Source organism: Amphiura filiformis, chromosome 8, assembly GCF_039555335.1.
Source record: "Amphiura filiformis chromosome 8, Afil_fr2py, whole genome shotgun sequence".
Lineage (NCBI taxonomy): Eukaryota > Metazoa > Echinodermata > Ophiuroidea > Amphilepidida > Amphiuridae > Amphiura > Amphiura filiformis.
In genome coordinates, this window is record NC_092635.1 from 36,273,733 (window position 1) to 36,289,645 (window position 15,913).

The following is a 15,913-nucleotide window of genomic DNA, read 5'->3' on the forward strand; positions in this document are numbered from 1 at the left end:
GAACGCATTGTTTAGGCCTGCTTCATTTGAGACATAAGGGACGAACCAGGACACCCCCCCACCCCACCCACACACACACCGATTTACGGTGAAGGATATACTGTAAAATAAGGGACAATTAACAGTTGATGTTTTTGACAAAAACAAGATAACTTAACATGCTTAACAATGTAGTTTGGAGGCCATTAGGGCCTATATATAGGCCTAAATGAAAATGAAAACGTGCCTATTCATACAGAAGGGTAGGCCTATTCAAGCCACCGCAAATTTATTGAGGGGCTGAGCCCGGCCCCAGCCCCGGTTCATAAGCCTATGTAATTTTGTTGACAGAATTGCACCACGAGAGTTTATTTTAAAATTAACAGGTTTATTCGTTTAGTGCAAGTATATATTTTCTCTCGATATTATACATTTGGGGCCAAAGTGTTTTGTTTATTATCGGGCTATATAGAAGGAAATGGCTTCTAAATTTACGACCTTTCGTGATCATACAGTAGGCCTACATCATGCTACAAAGAGCATTTCAAAACGTCACACGAAAAATGCTTTAAAACAATTAATTCATATCTATTCATGTTTGTAAAAAGGTTATAAATGTAAAACATCTACAGGCCAAGGTTAGGAAAAATAATTTATGAATACCAAAAGCTTTTATCTTAATATGTATCACGCATGGTAATAATTATGGGAAAGGTTATCCAAACAAGAAATAAAAAAGGCACGAATTTGCGTTTTAGATTAAATTTCCTGTTTGAAATTGTCTTGCATCAAAAGCATTTGCTATTATAGGCCTACCCAAACTCGAAAATTGACATTTTGACATCGGGTTTATAGGCCTAGATGGTCGATCAGAGACATCGTATTAAAAAAAAAAAATGCTTTACGTTGTCCATGCTGTTAAAATATGTAGGCCCTATTGAATATTTCGTTATTCTAAATATTGAGAATTAGGCATACTTTACTTAAAACAAACAAGGTTTACAAATTGTTTTTTTGAAAATTAGGCCTATCCCCAATCATATTTTTCAGTGTTTTCTTTTCTTGTAAACGACTGGTGAGCCTAAAGTATTTTCCCAAGCGCCTCGGATCGGGTTCGGAAAAGTTTGAAAATAAGGGTTTAGGCCTAATTGATGCCCATTATTTTGTGTGGGAATAGGCCTAAAACTCTGAACATTCACAGAGGTAGGCCTAAACCATGACTGTCGAAATTAACTTTAAAAAGGAGGCAGAAAACAAACACATAAAAAAAAAAATGCTTTACGCTGTCCATGCTGTTAAAATAATAATAATAATAATAACAGCACTTAATATAGCGCTTTTCCAACCTGATCAAAGCACTTTACAAAGAAACAAAATATATACAAAAATATATTGAATATTTTCGTTATTCTATTGAGAATTAGGCTTGCTTTATGAAAACAAACAAGGTTTAAAAATTGTGTTTTTTAAGGAAATATGCATGAGGGTCTAAGTAGGCCTATCCCCAATAATTTTTTTTTTAAATCAAGTCTATTATAGGCCTACTTACATCAAAGCTTAAAGACCTGACAGTGTTTTCTCTTCTTGTAAACGAGAGCCTAAAGTATTTTCCCAAGCGCCTCGGAAAGTTCGGAAAAGTTTGAAAATAAGGGTTTAATTGATGCCCATTATCTTGTGTGGGAATAGGCCTAACACTCTGAACATTCACAGAGGTAGGCCTAAACCATGACTGTCGAAATTAACTTTAAAAAGGAGGCAGAAACAGCTAATCATCATCAACGTAAATAAACAAAAGTAATCGATAGCAACACTCGTTTCCGTTTCCAGGGTCGATGGTTCATCGTCGACGCGTCATGGATGTCGACTTTTACCCATGATGCTCTGCGCGAAGTAGATCAGCCAGGCGTGATCGTAGGTGGCGCGCTGTATTTGGAATCGCGAGAATTCTAAGCATTCAAAATCTTAAGTATATGCAGAAATTTTACTGTAATTTTAATTTTTTTAGTGTTTTGTGTTACTTTAATTAAATGGTTGGTTATAAGAATGAAAAATGTCTTTTCCAAAAATTAGAATGCATAAACTGAAATTATTTAGTCTTAGTAAAAGTCTTTGGGCTTGATTGTCACAGCATACGAAAAACACCCTAAAAACGCATGTTTATGGCCCATATTTCCAATTATTATGTTCTCAGAATCTTCCTTCCTATACTTTGTACAGAGTTGAAGAGTCCAATATAATCAACACTTGGACTCAAAACTTGCACTGTGTTGGATAGGCTCACTTTTTCCCCAAAAATTTAGTTTTCTACAATTTTTTGACCAAAATTCATTTTTGACTTGCACATTTTTGATCAAAAATCACATTTTTGACCAAATATCACATTTTTGACCAAAAATCACATTTTTGACCAAAAATCACATTTTTGACTAAAAATCATGTTTTTGACCAAAAAATCACATTTTTGACAAAAACTCACATTTACCAAAAGTCATGGTTTTGGCCAAGAAAAGATTCTGAAAACATAATAATGATAAAATTGGATGGTTTTTTCACCCAATACAAAATTTATTGGTCTCGCTATGAGTTTCGTCTCGTCCAATAATTATTTTAAAACTCATAGCTCAACCAATAAATTTGTGTTTTGGGTTCAAACCATCAAATTTGTTTATCAAAGTTGGCCAAATGTTAAAATTTGACTTTTATTGCTAGTTAGGACTAGCCAAAGGATTAGGATTTAGCTAGGGATCATTTGGCAAAACAGGATAATATTTTTTAATCCTCACAAATTAATGCTGTATTTTTCTAGAATGTGGAGCAACATGTCACATGGACAAACAAATTGCGTTCCCAAAAATGATGTTATGGAGCTCCGTGCCCGATTTTATTATAATCGGATGGCAACTCCATGACGTCATTAACCTAACCTTTTTATCTATTATATTTATGAGTCGGCGCATTGACGACTAAACCAGCTCGGCAAAGACTCCCTTGTTGGGTCGGTTGATTGCGAGCTGGTCGGTCGACAACACGTCTTTAATTAGTGAGTACATTTTAAACATTATCAATTTGATTTGTAGTAACTTGAAATCAGAATTAAATACATTGCAAAGAAATTAATTTATTGGTTTCAACTAGTTATTTTGTGTTTGATCTCGGTTTCCTCTTTTGGCATTTAACATCATAATAATACCGAACGAAAACAAATTCGAATATTTCAATCGACCCTGGTTCAGAATCCCGAAAGCTACAAAAGGCTTGCTATGGTTGGTTGGTTGGTAGGTTGGTAGGATTTTCCGCCTTTAATACAGGCGCACCACAGATATAGCTGTGTCTAGTTCATAAAAAATATGTCCATTAGGAAACATGTAGACACGTAGAAATACACAAATAGCGTCCCGCCACCATCAGCATTGAAGACTGATTAATATCAGTCTTCCGTCACAATAAAACTTTTGTCCATTCAAACATGTAGCCACGAAGACAATACGTTTTCCCGTCACCGCGAAAAATACAAAAAAGTGCCCGTTAGTGCTCAAAAATGCCACACAAATAAAAGCATGCATAAATATAAGCATGCAGGGAAAAAAATGCCAAAATGCCAAAAGTTAATAAGGCTAGCCTTAACCAATGTAGATGTTCAGAAGCGATGCTCTCTTCGCATGTAGACTGAAACATAAGCGCCTGGTCATAGGTTCAATGCGGGGTTCAATGTCGTCACTCAGTGTGCTCAGTTGAGGAGCAATGGCGTCATCATCAAGTGATTTGTGCGTACAGTCAAGTATGATCTGAAGTAGAGTCTGCTCATCATTCAGAATGGCATCTACAATATCATCCTTGTATATCTTGTGGAGGTAGATTTTGATCTTCTTCATATGTACATCTCGACTGCCTTCGAGATTCTTGCATCTAAGGATGAAGTGATGCCTGTCCTCTGGTTCTTCACCACAAACTGTACATGTTGGGTCGACTTGGAACTGATTAAACCTAGCATGATTATTTTGGTGGGAGCATATTATTCATGATAAATAATAAAATGAGAAGCAAAAACTAAATACGACAATCACTGGTAGTTTCTATTAAATGTCGATCCATTCCTGTTTAATAAATTTGTAACAAACATATGAAATCCAATCAATAAAACGAAATGAATGTATTAAAATAATGTTTGATTGATCTTGTTCTCGCCAACTACCGGTACCAGTTGCGCGCACGTCACCGAGGCGCACGTTGGCCTAGCGTACGCGCCGCGTGTCGCGTATCTTCCAAAATCTGGAACTTCAGTGATCGGCAGCACCATTGATTCAAGATTTATAACCGTCAAATTCGTGTATGTTTTTCAAGTGTACGGAGAAAATAAAGATAACATTTCTAATTCCATCGTTACTATAGAATTTAACTAGTATTGAATAGAACCGGCGTCATTACCTGCGAGAAATTCTTTTATCTATTTCTTAAGGATGCCGTTGAAACTTCTATTATTGGTGACATTGACAATATGGAGCTTTGCTGAATCAACTTACACAGCTCAGGAAGTTGGGTGAGTGCTTTGTAAGTTTGTTGGAGATTAGAAGGTCCCGGTGCGCGCACCGGTGGGAGGGGCACATCATAATTTTTGGTGGATGCTCCCTCGGAATTTGAGGTGGTGGGTCGTTGGGAGCTGACGGTGGTAAACGTGTAAAAGGGGGTCTTTTGGCAGCGATCGCGAATATGCACGGCGCAACGGGGAATGGGGGGAAATGTCCCCAGTAGGCCTACTCTTGCCCCCCAGTTTCCCCAGTAAAACCAAAAAATTACGAAATTTGCCACTTTTTGCCTCAACCTTGTGTAAAATTCGTTGATTTTGTCTCCCCTTGAGATTCACAGGCCCCATGCGTCCCGAAAAAAAAAATTCCGACAACACCACTGCAAAGTCATAAAGTGGGTCTTTTGGAGCTGCCAACCGTCAAAATCACGGGATCTTTCTTGGCTTTCTGCGTGCCATCATTCTTCCTTCTGGATCTGGTTAAGTCGGGAGCTTCAACTGTAATAGTCATAGGCCTACCATCGCCAAATTTTGTTTTACTAGAGTTGAAATTATTAAAATCAAGGTTCTGTCGGTGCTCTGTTTTGGTACAAATTCAGGCGTCTTTCTATTGCGGGTCGGATATGATTAGGTTCAATATATTTTCCATTATCTTCGCTTCAGAACAATGTTTAGGGCATATGCAGTTTATATTTGTTTATATTTGGGAAGGAGTGCATGGATCCTTTGTTCGATAAATGAGAGAAATTGGGCATATAGGCCTATTGGGTAAATCAACTAATCAAGAAATACAGTGCAAATATCAAGTATTAATCGGGAAAGCGTAGAACATAATATGTAGACCTACCTAAATGATATTATTAGTTATTAGGTGATTAGTTATTAGGTGACGCAAAACTGTCCAGTTGGTGAAAATAGCAATTTAGTGGGAGAAATGAATGGATAAATTTACGACTTTAACCAATTTGCCATCTTGGAATTGAAAGCCTGCAAGTGCGTGGCGCGAGCGCGAGTTGTCAAACGCGATGCATAACGCATAGCGTACGGCCAGAAAAAAGTATAGACCTTTTTCTGATGACGTCACCTAATCGATATTGGGGTCTGAGATGTAAACAAACAACACGTGCGTTTCTCACGTGTCCACGATGTAAAAACACCAAATATTGCGTATTTTCTCCTCTGTTTTGTCATATTTCACGTTAGCTTCCATAAAATAATTGTTTATGGGAACTGTATACTAGTTACCTTTGTTCCAGTTAGTTTTGATGCCATAAAATAGGCCTACAACAGATACGGAAAAAACGCGATGCTATTTAAAATTCAATCTTTGTTTTGTTTCACAATTTTGTTTACTTTTTACACCATGAAGAACTAAACGCGTACTGCGAGCTGGCAATTCCGCGCAGGACGCCTAGAGTGGCGCAAAGTTGATCGCGCGCGCCGGCGCGGTAATTGCGTTTGGGTGCTGATGACTCGAATGCTGGACCCCAATATCGATTGATTGGTGACGTCTGAGAAAAAGGTCTATAGGCCTACGCGCTTTCCGTTTATAAATTAATTGATGATATAGTATTAAAACTACACTGCAAAAATAGTTTTCTGCCCATTTGTTGAGTTGTGACATGAGCTCAATGTTGAGTATTTTTTTACTCAACTGTTGAGCTCTGACCTTTTACTCAGTGTTGAGTAAAATATTTTTTGCAGTGTGTGTTGTTTTGTGTTGCTTGTTTTCATTTGATTCTGCGCTCTCTCGTTATTTCCTCAAAGTGCGCCCAATTTATGTAATCTTCACACCTGCCTAAGGGATTGTTAGGAAGTGGAATTTTAAGGGGCCGGGGGAAATGATTTTTTAGTCTTGAGGGGGAGTGCGAATGATTTTTTGTCAAAACTCCTACTCCCCCTGACGTAAATATTGAACGGTCCCTAATAGGCTACAAAGAGTGCCCGGTACGTGTAGCAATGTTCTTAAGGGGGTACTACACCCCTACCCAATTTTGTGCCTATTTTTGCAGTTTTCTCCAAAATTATAGCGCATTGGGGATAAGTAAGATATGTATATTATAGGGGCAAGAACTACAGCTACTGCACTGGAAATTTTATTTCAGCACAGACAACAGTTGTGGAGTTACAGTCAAAAATGAGGGAAAACCAATATTTGATCAATAAATCAATAACTACTTGCTTTGAGTTGCTGAATTTTCAGTACAGTAGTTGTAGTCCTTGCCCCTATAATATACATATCTAACTTGTCACCAATGTGTTATAAATTTTTAGAAAAATGCAAAAATAGGCACAAAATTTGCCAGGGGTGTAGTACCCCCTTAAGGGTACTTGCCCATGAAGTTCATTCAGGGGCGCGTTTGAAAAACGGCACAGCGTATTAGTAAAAAGAATAAAAAATACTAAAATTTACACCAGGGTTCGAACCACTGCCGATACACTATGCTGAACAGTGAACGATGCCACTGTGCCACGGCGGTACCTGTGGTTAATGTCTGACGATTTTCAAAGATATACATATCAACACGTTTCTAGTGTATTAAAAGCAGATTTTGGTAGTAATACAGTCATAGTAAGACATTGGACTCTACTTGTTTGTTTGTTTTTTATTTAATATAAATTAATTTTGATGAATTGAACTGGTATGACTCTTAGGACTCGTAATAAACGACGATTAATTTTCTAATAAATATAATAAAAACGCTGGGTCATTCAAGACGTCCTTGTAATTTATGTCAAAACCAGGGGAGCGACAACATACCTCTACGTGTATAAGCCTACTTGCGCGATCGATACTGTCTCAATGATCCAGACAATAGCATTTGAATATACCGCCCTTATGTATGCATCTGCTTGACATGCCTGGTACATAATAGCTTCCAATATAGCCTACCCCACCGTAAATGGCTCTGTTCTGACTGTTCATTTCCTCGCTGTCCCAATATATACGTGTCACGTACGTAATTTCGAGGAATATTTTGTTCAAAAATGATAGGAAGGGACTGTTTTAAGCCAAAATATTGGCTGTCACCAGATGCGCAATGGTACCGGGAAGTGTTGCAGAAAGGTAAGCGTACTCATTATTAATTCAATATATCACATTTTAATGAATTCAGATGCGAAATCCGAAAAGGGATTGACAGGTCAAAATTCTCACACTAGAAATATTGTGAAATAAAATCAAATCAAATTTAGGCTCCGCAAACAACATCCAATTATTCCCATTGGGGTTTGCTACACGTGTATATAATAAATTATGATTTGGGGCTAATTTGAGAAGAGTTATGGCCTCGAATTTCAAAATACACCGAGTGACGTTTTTTGATCATAAACCTCGTCAATTCAAGACTCTGTAAAAATAATTCAAGAATTTTCTGGGATAATTGCAACTAAAGTATATGAAAGTTATGATCTAAGCTACCAGATGCATCATTAATTTCCTGACTATGATATTTAGTTGTGGGAAAAGATTACTTTATATTTGTGCGGGATTATTTCCCGCCAAAAATTTCAACCAAAAAGAGCATGTAGCCTTAATGCATGTACAACATTAACAATTATCACCTCCTTGGTTAATCCATCTTTTCTAAGTTTAAGACTAATATTGTTTTTTGTTTGTTTCTTTCTTTCTTTACGCAGAGAGAGGCCCTTTCCCGATGGTGTTGGTATTTCTTCACCTCCACTTGATCCCGCTTCGAACTTGGCTGAGGAAAAAACAACTTTAGACTCTGTCCCACCACAAATAATAAAAGAAGATGCTAGACCCACTGATAATACGTACCAAAAGACAACTATTGAGAGGGACACACCGTCAGTATGTGATCAATCACAGACGCAACAAACAACAGATGAAGATGAAGGAGATAAAAAACTAGGCGTTTGTGTTGGCGAAACACACGAAGATACGGCTGAACCTGAATCTAGTGTTTCGATCAGTGTAGGACAACATGGACATGACAATGTACCAGTTGTGGAAACTACTTCCGATTTGTCTGAAGATATTCTAGATATTAACTTGAGCCTTCAATGCAAAGAAACAAATTGTGAAGGAAGTAGCACAAAGGAAGAAGACCTCGATGGTGATGTCCAGAATGACAGCCAAGGAAACACGGATAAAGAAAATATTAACGATGATGATGCACAAACTACATCTACAGATAAAAATGGTGACGATGCCGTTACATCGTACGAAGATGAAATTAATCGGAATTTAGATAAGTCTGATATCAAAGGTACCTGTCTGAAAGATGACGACTTACAAGATCACTCCGAAGATGAAGATTTAATTTTATCGGAAGTACAAGGATACTGCCCATATGATGGCGAGTTAGAAAACGACGGTCTTGATGAAGATATATTACCGGTGTCAGATGTTCAAGGACACTATCCAAAATATAGCAAGTTGCAAGATCACGCCGATGATGAAGACATGAACTGTCCAAAAGATGGCGAGTTAAAAGAAGACAGCGATGGTGAAGACCTAACATTATCGGAAATCGAAGGAACCTGTTCAAAAGATGGCGAGTCAGAAGAAGCTGAAGATGGCGATGATAAAGACATGTTATCGGTATCGGACTTTCAAGGACACTTTCGAAAAGTTGGTGAGTTAGAAGAAGACGGCGATGACGGAGACGTATTACCGGAAGATCAAAGACACTGTCCAAAAGATGAGTTCGAAGAAGACTGCCATGATGAAGATATAATGGTATCAGATGTTCAAGGACACTTTCCAAAAGATGGCGAGTTACAAGATCACGCCATTGATGAAGACATATTACCGGCAGTCCAAGGGCAATGTCCAAAAGACGGTGAGTTAGATGAAGACAGTCGTGATGAAGGTATATTATCGGTGTCGGATTTTCACGGACACTTTCCAAAAGATAGCGAGTTAGAAGAAGAAAATGACGATGACGAAAACATATTACCAGAAGTTCAAGACTGTTCAAGGGATGGCGAGTTAGAAGAAGACGGCCATGACGAAAATATAATACCGTTAGCGGATGTCCCAAGACATCCAAAAGATAGCGTGTTACAAGGTCACACTGATGATAAAGACGTATTGCTGGAAGTTCACGGAAACTGCCCAAAAGATGACGAGTTAAAAGAAGATGGCTATGATGAAGACGTTTTATCTGAAATCCAAGGAAGCTGTCCGAAAGATGGCAAAAGGGAAAATGACAATTATGACGTAAGCGATGACACGGGCACTGTAAAACATTAGCTTTATTAAACTATAAACAACACGATCATCAATTTAAAACAATAAAATGACACTATGCACTTTATTTCGTCGTCAATCATTTTCTTTTATAGTGAAAAAACAATGTCTTTAACGTTTAACTGCACACCAAAAGCGCATGTATAGATACGAAAACATTATAATCTTTACCCAGAGCAGTCAGCGCACATAAACATTGGGAAAAAAGAAATACAAAATGACAGTGCACCTGGTCGAATACGAACCGGCGACCTTCGTAATACTAGAACACGACGCTCTGACCAACTGAACAACAGAGGCACGATGCGGGAGAACGGAAGATTTGCAGGTCTATATGAACTCAATCATTTTTGAACCAAAAACATGTGACATGATGCAGTCATGTCTTAAGTAGAATTCACCTCGACCTTTGCAGGACTTAAACCCCATTAAAAGCTATTAAACCAAGATAACACTCATTGAAACAGCTCAACTGATTAAATCGGATCTTCTCTGGCTGTGCACATGTGTCTGTTTTATATGTGCGATATAGCAATGAGCTGCTATAATACAGCTTCAGTTGGGTAACCGATTATAAAGGAAACGCAAGGAAACAATGGTAGTAGACCTTTGTTCACGAAATGAGACAATGGCCTGCTTTTTGTTAACCAGCATTCTTGAAAATGAGCAACATAATGCATGATTGTTGACTTAACGCGGTTTGGAAATAATTTCTTCATATTATTGGTGTTATCTGTCGTTTACATGTCCTTCCTAAAACACAAAAGTGCGACCCTTTGTCAATCACCTATATACAGTACCCAATTTCGGCATACTATATAAGAAACTCATCATAATGATTGCCAGAGAATAGTTTAAATGTATCTTGTACCGTTTTGTTGTGGCATCCTTCAGAAGTGAGCGGTCCGATACCAATATTTTCGGCCAAATCTCCATTCAATTAACACGGGGAGTTGGCTAGCTATGCCTTGCCCTCACTCATATTTTACAAAAGTGCGACTATTTCTGAACATCTAACCTAGCTGTAATTTTGGTCATGTTAGAGAAATATATTGCTAGAAGTTTGGAGAATAAGTTAAATATTGGCTGGTTATTTTTCACACAGTGATGTTAACTAGGCAAGTGCCCATTCTTCCAACATACATCATTTGTAGAGGTCACGCGTCAATGGTGAGAGCACTGTGTATTGTGTATAGGAAAACGGACAGTAACTGCAGTATGAATTGAAATCTTCCGTCCTTTTGCAACGTGCCTCTGTGGCTCAGTTGGTTAGAGCGCCGTCGTCATAGTATTACAAAGGTCCTCGGTTCAAATCCGGCCAGATGCACTGTGTCTTTTTTCAACGTTTATGTGCGCTGCCCTGAGCTGTGAGGCCTGTGTAAAGATTCAAGTTTGCTCATCCTTTCAATCCAGAGAACCAAGTATAATTATTTTAAACTTGTGCACGTAGTGGCAAACCATATCGTCAACATTTTATCACCGTGGGTGGGGTGTGTGGGTGTATGTGCATGGGGTGGGGTAGGGTGGTTGGTATTTTCTGCAAACGAGGATTCCCTCCTGGACATGTGGGAACAGTGCACACCCTCAATTCAAGAACGTCTTTGGTCTCTTTCCCTCGCCAGCATGCTGCAAATAATGTGAAGTACTCAGTCAAATATAGCAAACTGAAATAGGGGTCCACAGTTAAGCACATTCCGGCAGTTGCATTATAATGTCCTCGTGGCTCGTTCAGATACGTCCTCGGTTGGTGCACAGTGTTTCGTAGGCTATAAAGGAATCTAATTTAAGATGTGCCGGACAATTATTGTTTTATTTTCCCTTGAATGCGGGTGCGTGTTGTGTTTGTACCCTCCTTCTCTCCCCCCCCCCATAACGACGACCAATCTCTTGGTAGCCTAATACATAATACTACTTGAATTGTGTGTCATCATTATTTATTTATGTGCACATCCGTAGATGGTAAAAGGTACAAAACCTCACAAAAGGCTCCCCTGCAAAAACAGCAGAGCAACACTTTATAAACACATGAACACTTAAATTGGTATTTGTAAACACTAGAACATGTAACAAAAATATGAAGATGTTTAGGTTTTTAACACAAGATAGTGTTAAAAGTGTGCTTTTTAACACTATCTTGTGTTAATAATAACATAAACATATTCATATTTTCACACGTTTTAGTGTTAATAAATGAACACTCCGATACCTTGTACAAACCTTCTAACCATTAAAGTGTTTATTAAGTGTTGCTCTGCTGTTTTTTGCAATGAGGACGCCCAGAAAAGGCAAGGGTATCACTTTTATGATCCCTATTCAGATCCTGGATCCTTAATCCGTCACCGGCAACTCGTTTATCGTATTGCAATAACTGAGATTTTCCACTCCTCGGATTACTATAAAGAATCACCAAGGTGGCCTTTCCTGTCCCTGGAATTTCCTGTCCCCATATATGATCTGCAAGATACTTTCCTGTCCCATGATTGCTATACACATAAAGAATCAGCAAAATAGACCTTCTGCCCCTGGATTACCAAACATAAAGAATCACCAAGGTAGACTTTCCTATCCTCGGATTACCAAACATAAAGAATCGGTAAGGTAGACTTTCCTGTCCTCGGATTTATATCAAACATAAAGATTCACCAATTAGGTAGACTTTCCAGTCCTCGGATTATCAAACATAAAGAATCACCAAGTTATATATAGGCCCTAGTTTTTCCATTATTTCCATTTTGCTTGTCAAAACCAAATGATTTTTTTACTTGATACAATATTTCGTCCTTCACATCGAAAGACTTCATCAGGTATGACTGATATGGTCATCTGATTCACTTTCCCGTAATACTTAAGATATATGTCCCCTCCTCTCTGTTCATGGTCTTGCTCCTTCTTTTCCTTATTCCATAGCTGCCCGCACTTCTCTATAGACTTTTTATGCTCCCGCCCAAGGATCATATGCATGGATTCGTCCCAGTTTATCACATGATTTTCTCTGGGACGTGAGCTGAAATAGCCGATTTTGTCTATTCTTGTTCTGATGAAAGTAGATCCGATGACCATATCAGTCATAGGCCCCTACCTGATGAAGTCCTCCGATGTGAAGGACGAAATATTGTAGCACTAGTAAAGAAATTCACTTGGTTTTGCAAAGCAAAATGGATATTTATTATAATCAACAAACCTAATGAATCTATTCAACGTAAACTTTCCTGTCCCTGAATTACCGGTACCAACCCAGTGGGCACAGGTTAGGATTTCGACGTTGAATAAACGTTGATAACGTCAAATTTTCAACCTAACCTGATTTCAACCTAGAGTTTAATTGAAATCGGGTTGAAATTTCAACATTGAAATTTCAACCTGATTTCAACCAACTTTCAATGCAAAAAATTAAGGAGGTTGAAATCAGGTTGAAGTCCATTTGCAAATAAAACGTGATTTCAACCTGATTTCGACATCATTTCAACATCAATTGTGCCCACTGGGAAACATATATCCTCGGATTATATTACAGAACATAATATCAACAGAGTTGATTCTTCGGTCCTCTGATTACCTCATAATAATCACTAAAGTAGCCTTTTCACCACACGCAAACAATCAGCAATGTAGACTTTCCTGTCCTCAGATTACCACACATGACGAATCAAGAAGGTACACCTGCCTTTTTTTTTATCTATTACTTAGCAAGCATAAAGAATCAACAAGGTGGACTTTCCTGCCCCTGGATTTATCACACATACAGAATCAGCAAAATAGAACTTTCCGTCTCTGGATTAAAAAATCTTACAATTGTGTAACGTTTTTTGGTCAGTTCTAATCATTTCCTGCAATTTCTCAATATCGCTTGCGAATTTACCACATGGAAGACACAGCCGGAATTTATACAATTTATTTACCTGCAGGAATCATTTACCTGCAGGAATTTTGGAGTTTTAATTTAGTCAGACACATGAAATGGACAGCTTCACACCTTATCAAAAAACTCCTATGGAATACATAGCCGGAATTTATACAATTTACATGCTGGAATGTCTACGGGTGAAGTGAAAAATTAACACAATTGTAAGAAATTTACAAAAATGCCAAAAAAGTTGTTAAATCGCAGGAAACATTTGTTTAAATTACTACCAATTGTAAAATCACAGGAAATAATCTAAAAACACCCTAAAATTTGTAGCATTCTGGGATATATTTTTAAAATGTCCCAAAAATTGTGAAATCACAGTAAATATTTCAAAATTGGCAAACAATTAGTAAAATCGCAGAAAATATTCAAAAATCGCTTCAAAAATATATTTTTTAAAATAAAATCACCAGAAAAAAATTTAAAACAGCAACACATTTAGAAAAATAAAAGTGGAAATATAGCAAATATGTACATTAACAAAATGAAAAACATTTTCAAATGATTAAAAAGAAAAATAGCTTCAGTGTGATTTTCCATTTTCTCCCATGTGACATACGGCCTAGAGTAGCCGTGCGCGTTTTATGATTTTTTTTTGCTATAGCCTATCTACTGAAGATAACATTTAGAATCTCATCCAGATTCATTGCATCTTTCTATTCTAGAAGTAATGTTTAACATTATTTTCTCTAAATTTTACTTCATCATGTAGCGGCGAATTTTTTCTACGTTTCTCTACCGGTATATATTTTTACCTCTTTTTTCTCCTTTTTTTTTTATAAATAGCGCGGCATTAGACCGAATGCCGATTTTTGTAATTCGCACAGAGTAGCCGTGGGCATTTTAGGATTTTTTTCGCTATAGCCTATCTACTGAAGATAGCATTCAGAATCTCATCCCGATTCATTGCATCTTTCTACTCTAGAAGTATATGTTTTACATTATTTTTTTAATATTTTTACTTCATCATGTAGCGGCGAATTTTCTCTTTCTAATACATCAGTCCCGATCAGAAAATTTAAAGTGATATTACAGACTCATCAATTTCGCATCTGCATGTTTCTCTATTTTTACCTCTTTTTTTCTCCTTTTTTTAAATAGCGCGGCAGGCATTAGACCGAATGCCTATTTTTTAATTCGCGCAGAGTAGCCATTCATGCGCGTTTTAGGATTTTTTTTTTCGCTATAGCCTATCCTGAAGATAGCAATTAGAATCTCATCCCGATTCATTGCATCACTCTACTCTAGAAGTAATTTTTTACATTAGTTTCTCTAAATTTTTACTTCATCATGTAGTAGCGGCGATTTTTTTCTTTCTAACACATCAGCCCCTGATCAGAAAGTTTAAAGCGATATTGCAGATTCATCAATTTCCACATCTGCCTGTTTCTCTATTTTTACCTCTTTTCCCACTTTTTTTTTTTTTTAAATAGCGCGGCATTAGGCCGAATGCCGATTTTTTAAATTCGTGCAGAGTAGCCGTGCGCGTTTTAGGATTTTTTTCGCTATAGCCTATCTACTGAAGATATCATTCAGAATCACATCCCGATTCATTGCATCTTTCTACTATAGAAGTATATGTTTTACATTATTTTCTCTAAATTTTTATTTCATCATGTAGCGGCGATTTTTTTTTTCTTCCTAATACATTAGTCCCGATCAGAAAGTTTAAAGCGATATTTCAAACTCATCACTTTCCGCATCTGCATGTTTCTCTATTTTTACCTCTTTTTTCCTTTTTTTTTTAATAGCGCGGCATTAGCAATGATTAGACCGATTGCCGATTTTTTAATTCGCGCATTATGAGTAGCCGTGCGCGTTTTAGGATTTTTTTCAATATAGCGTATATACTGAAGATAGCATTTATAGGCCTATAGAATCTCATCCCGATTCAGTGCATCTTTCTACTCTAGAAGTAATGTTTTACATTATTTTCTCTAAATGTTTACTTCATCATGTAGCGGCGAATATTTTCTTTCTAATAGATCAGTCCTGATCAGAAAATTTAAAGCGATATTACAGACTCATCACTTTCCGCATCTGCATGTTTCTCTATTGTTATCTCTTCCCCCCCTTTTTTTTTTAACAGCGCGGCATTTGATTAGGCCGAATGCCGATTTTTAATTCGCGCAGAGTAGCCACGCGAGTTTTAGGATTTTTTTTCGCTATTGCCTATCTACTGAAGATAGCATTTAGAATCTCATCCCGATTCATTGCATCTTTCTACTCTAGAAGTAATGTTTTACATTATTTTCTCTAAATTTTACTTTATCATGTAGCTCCAAAG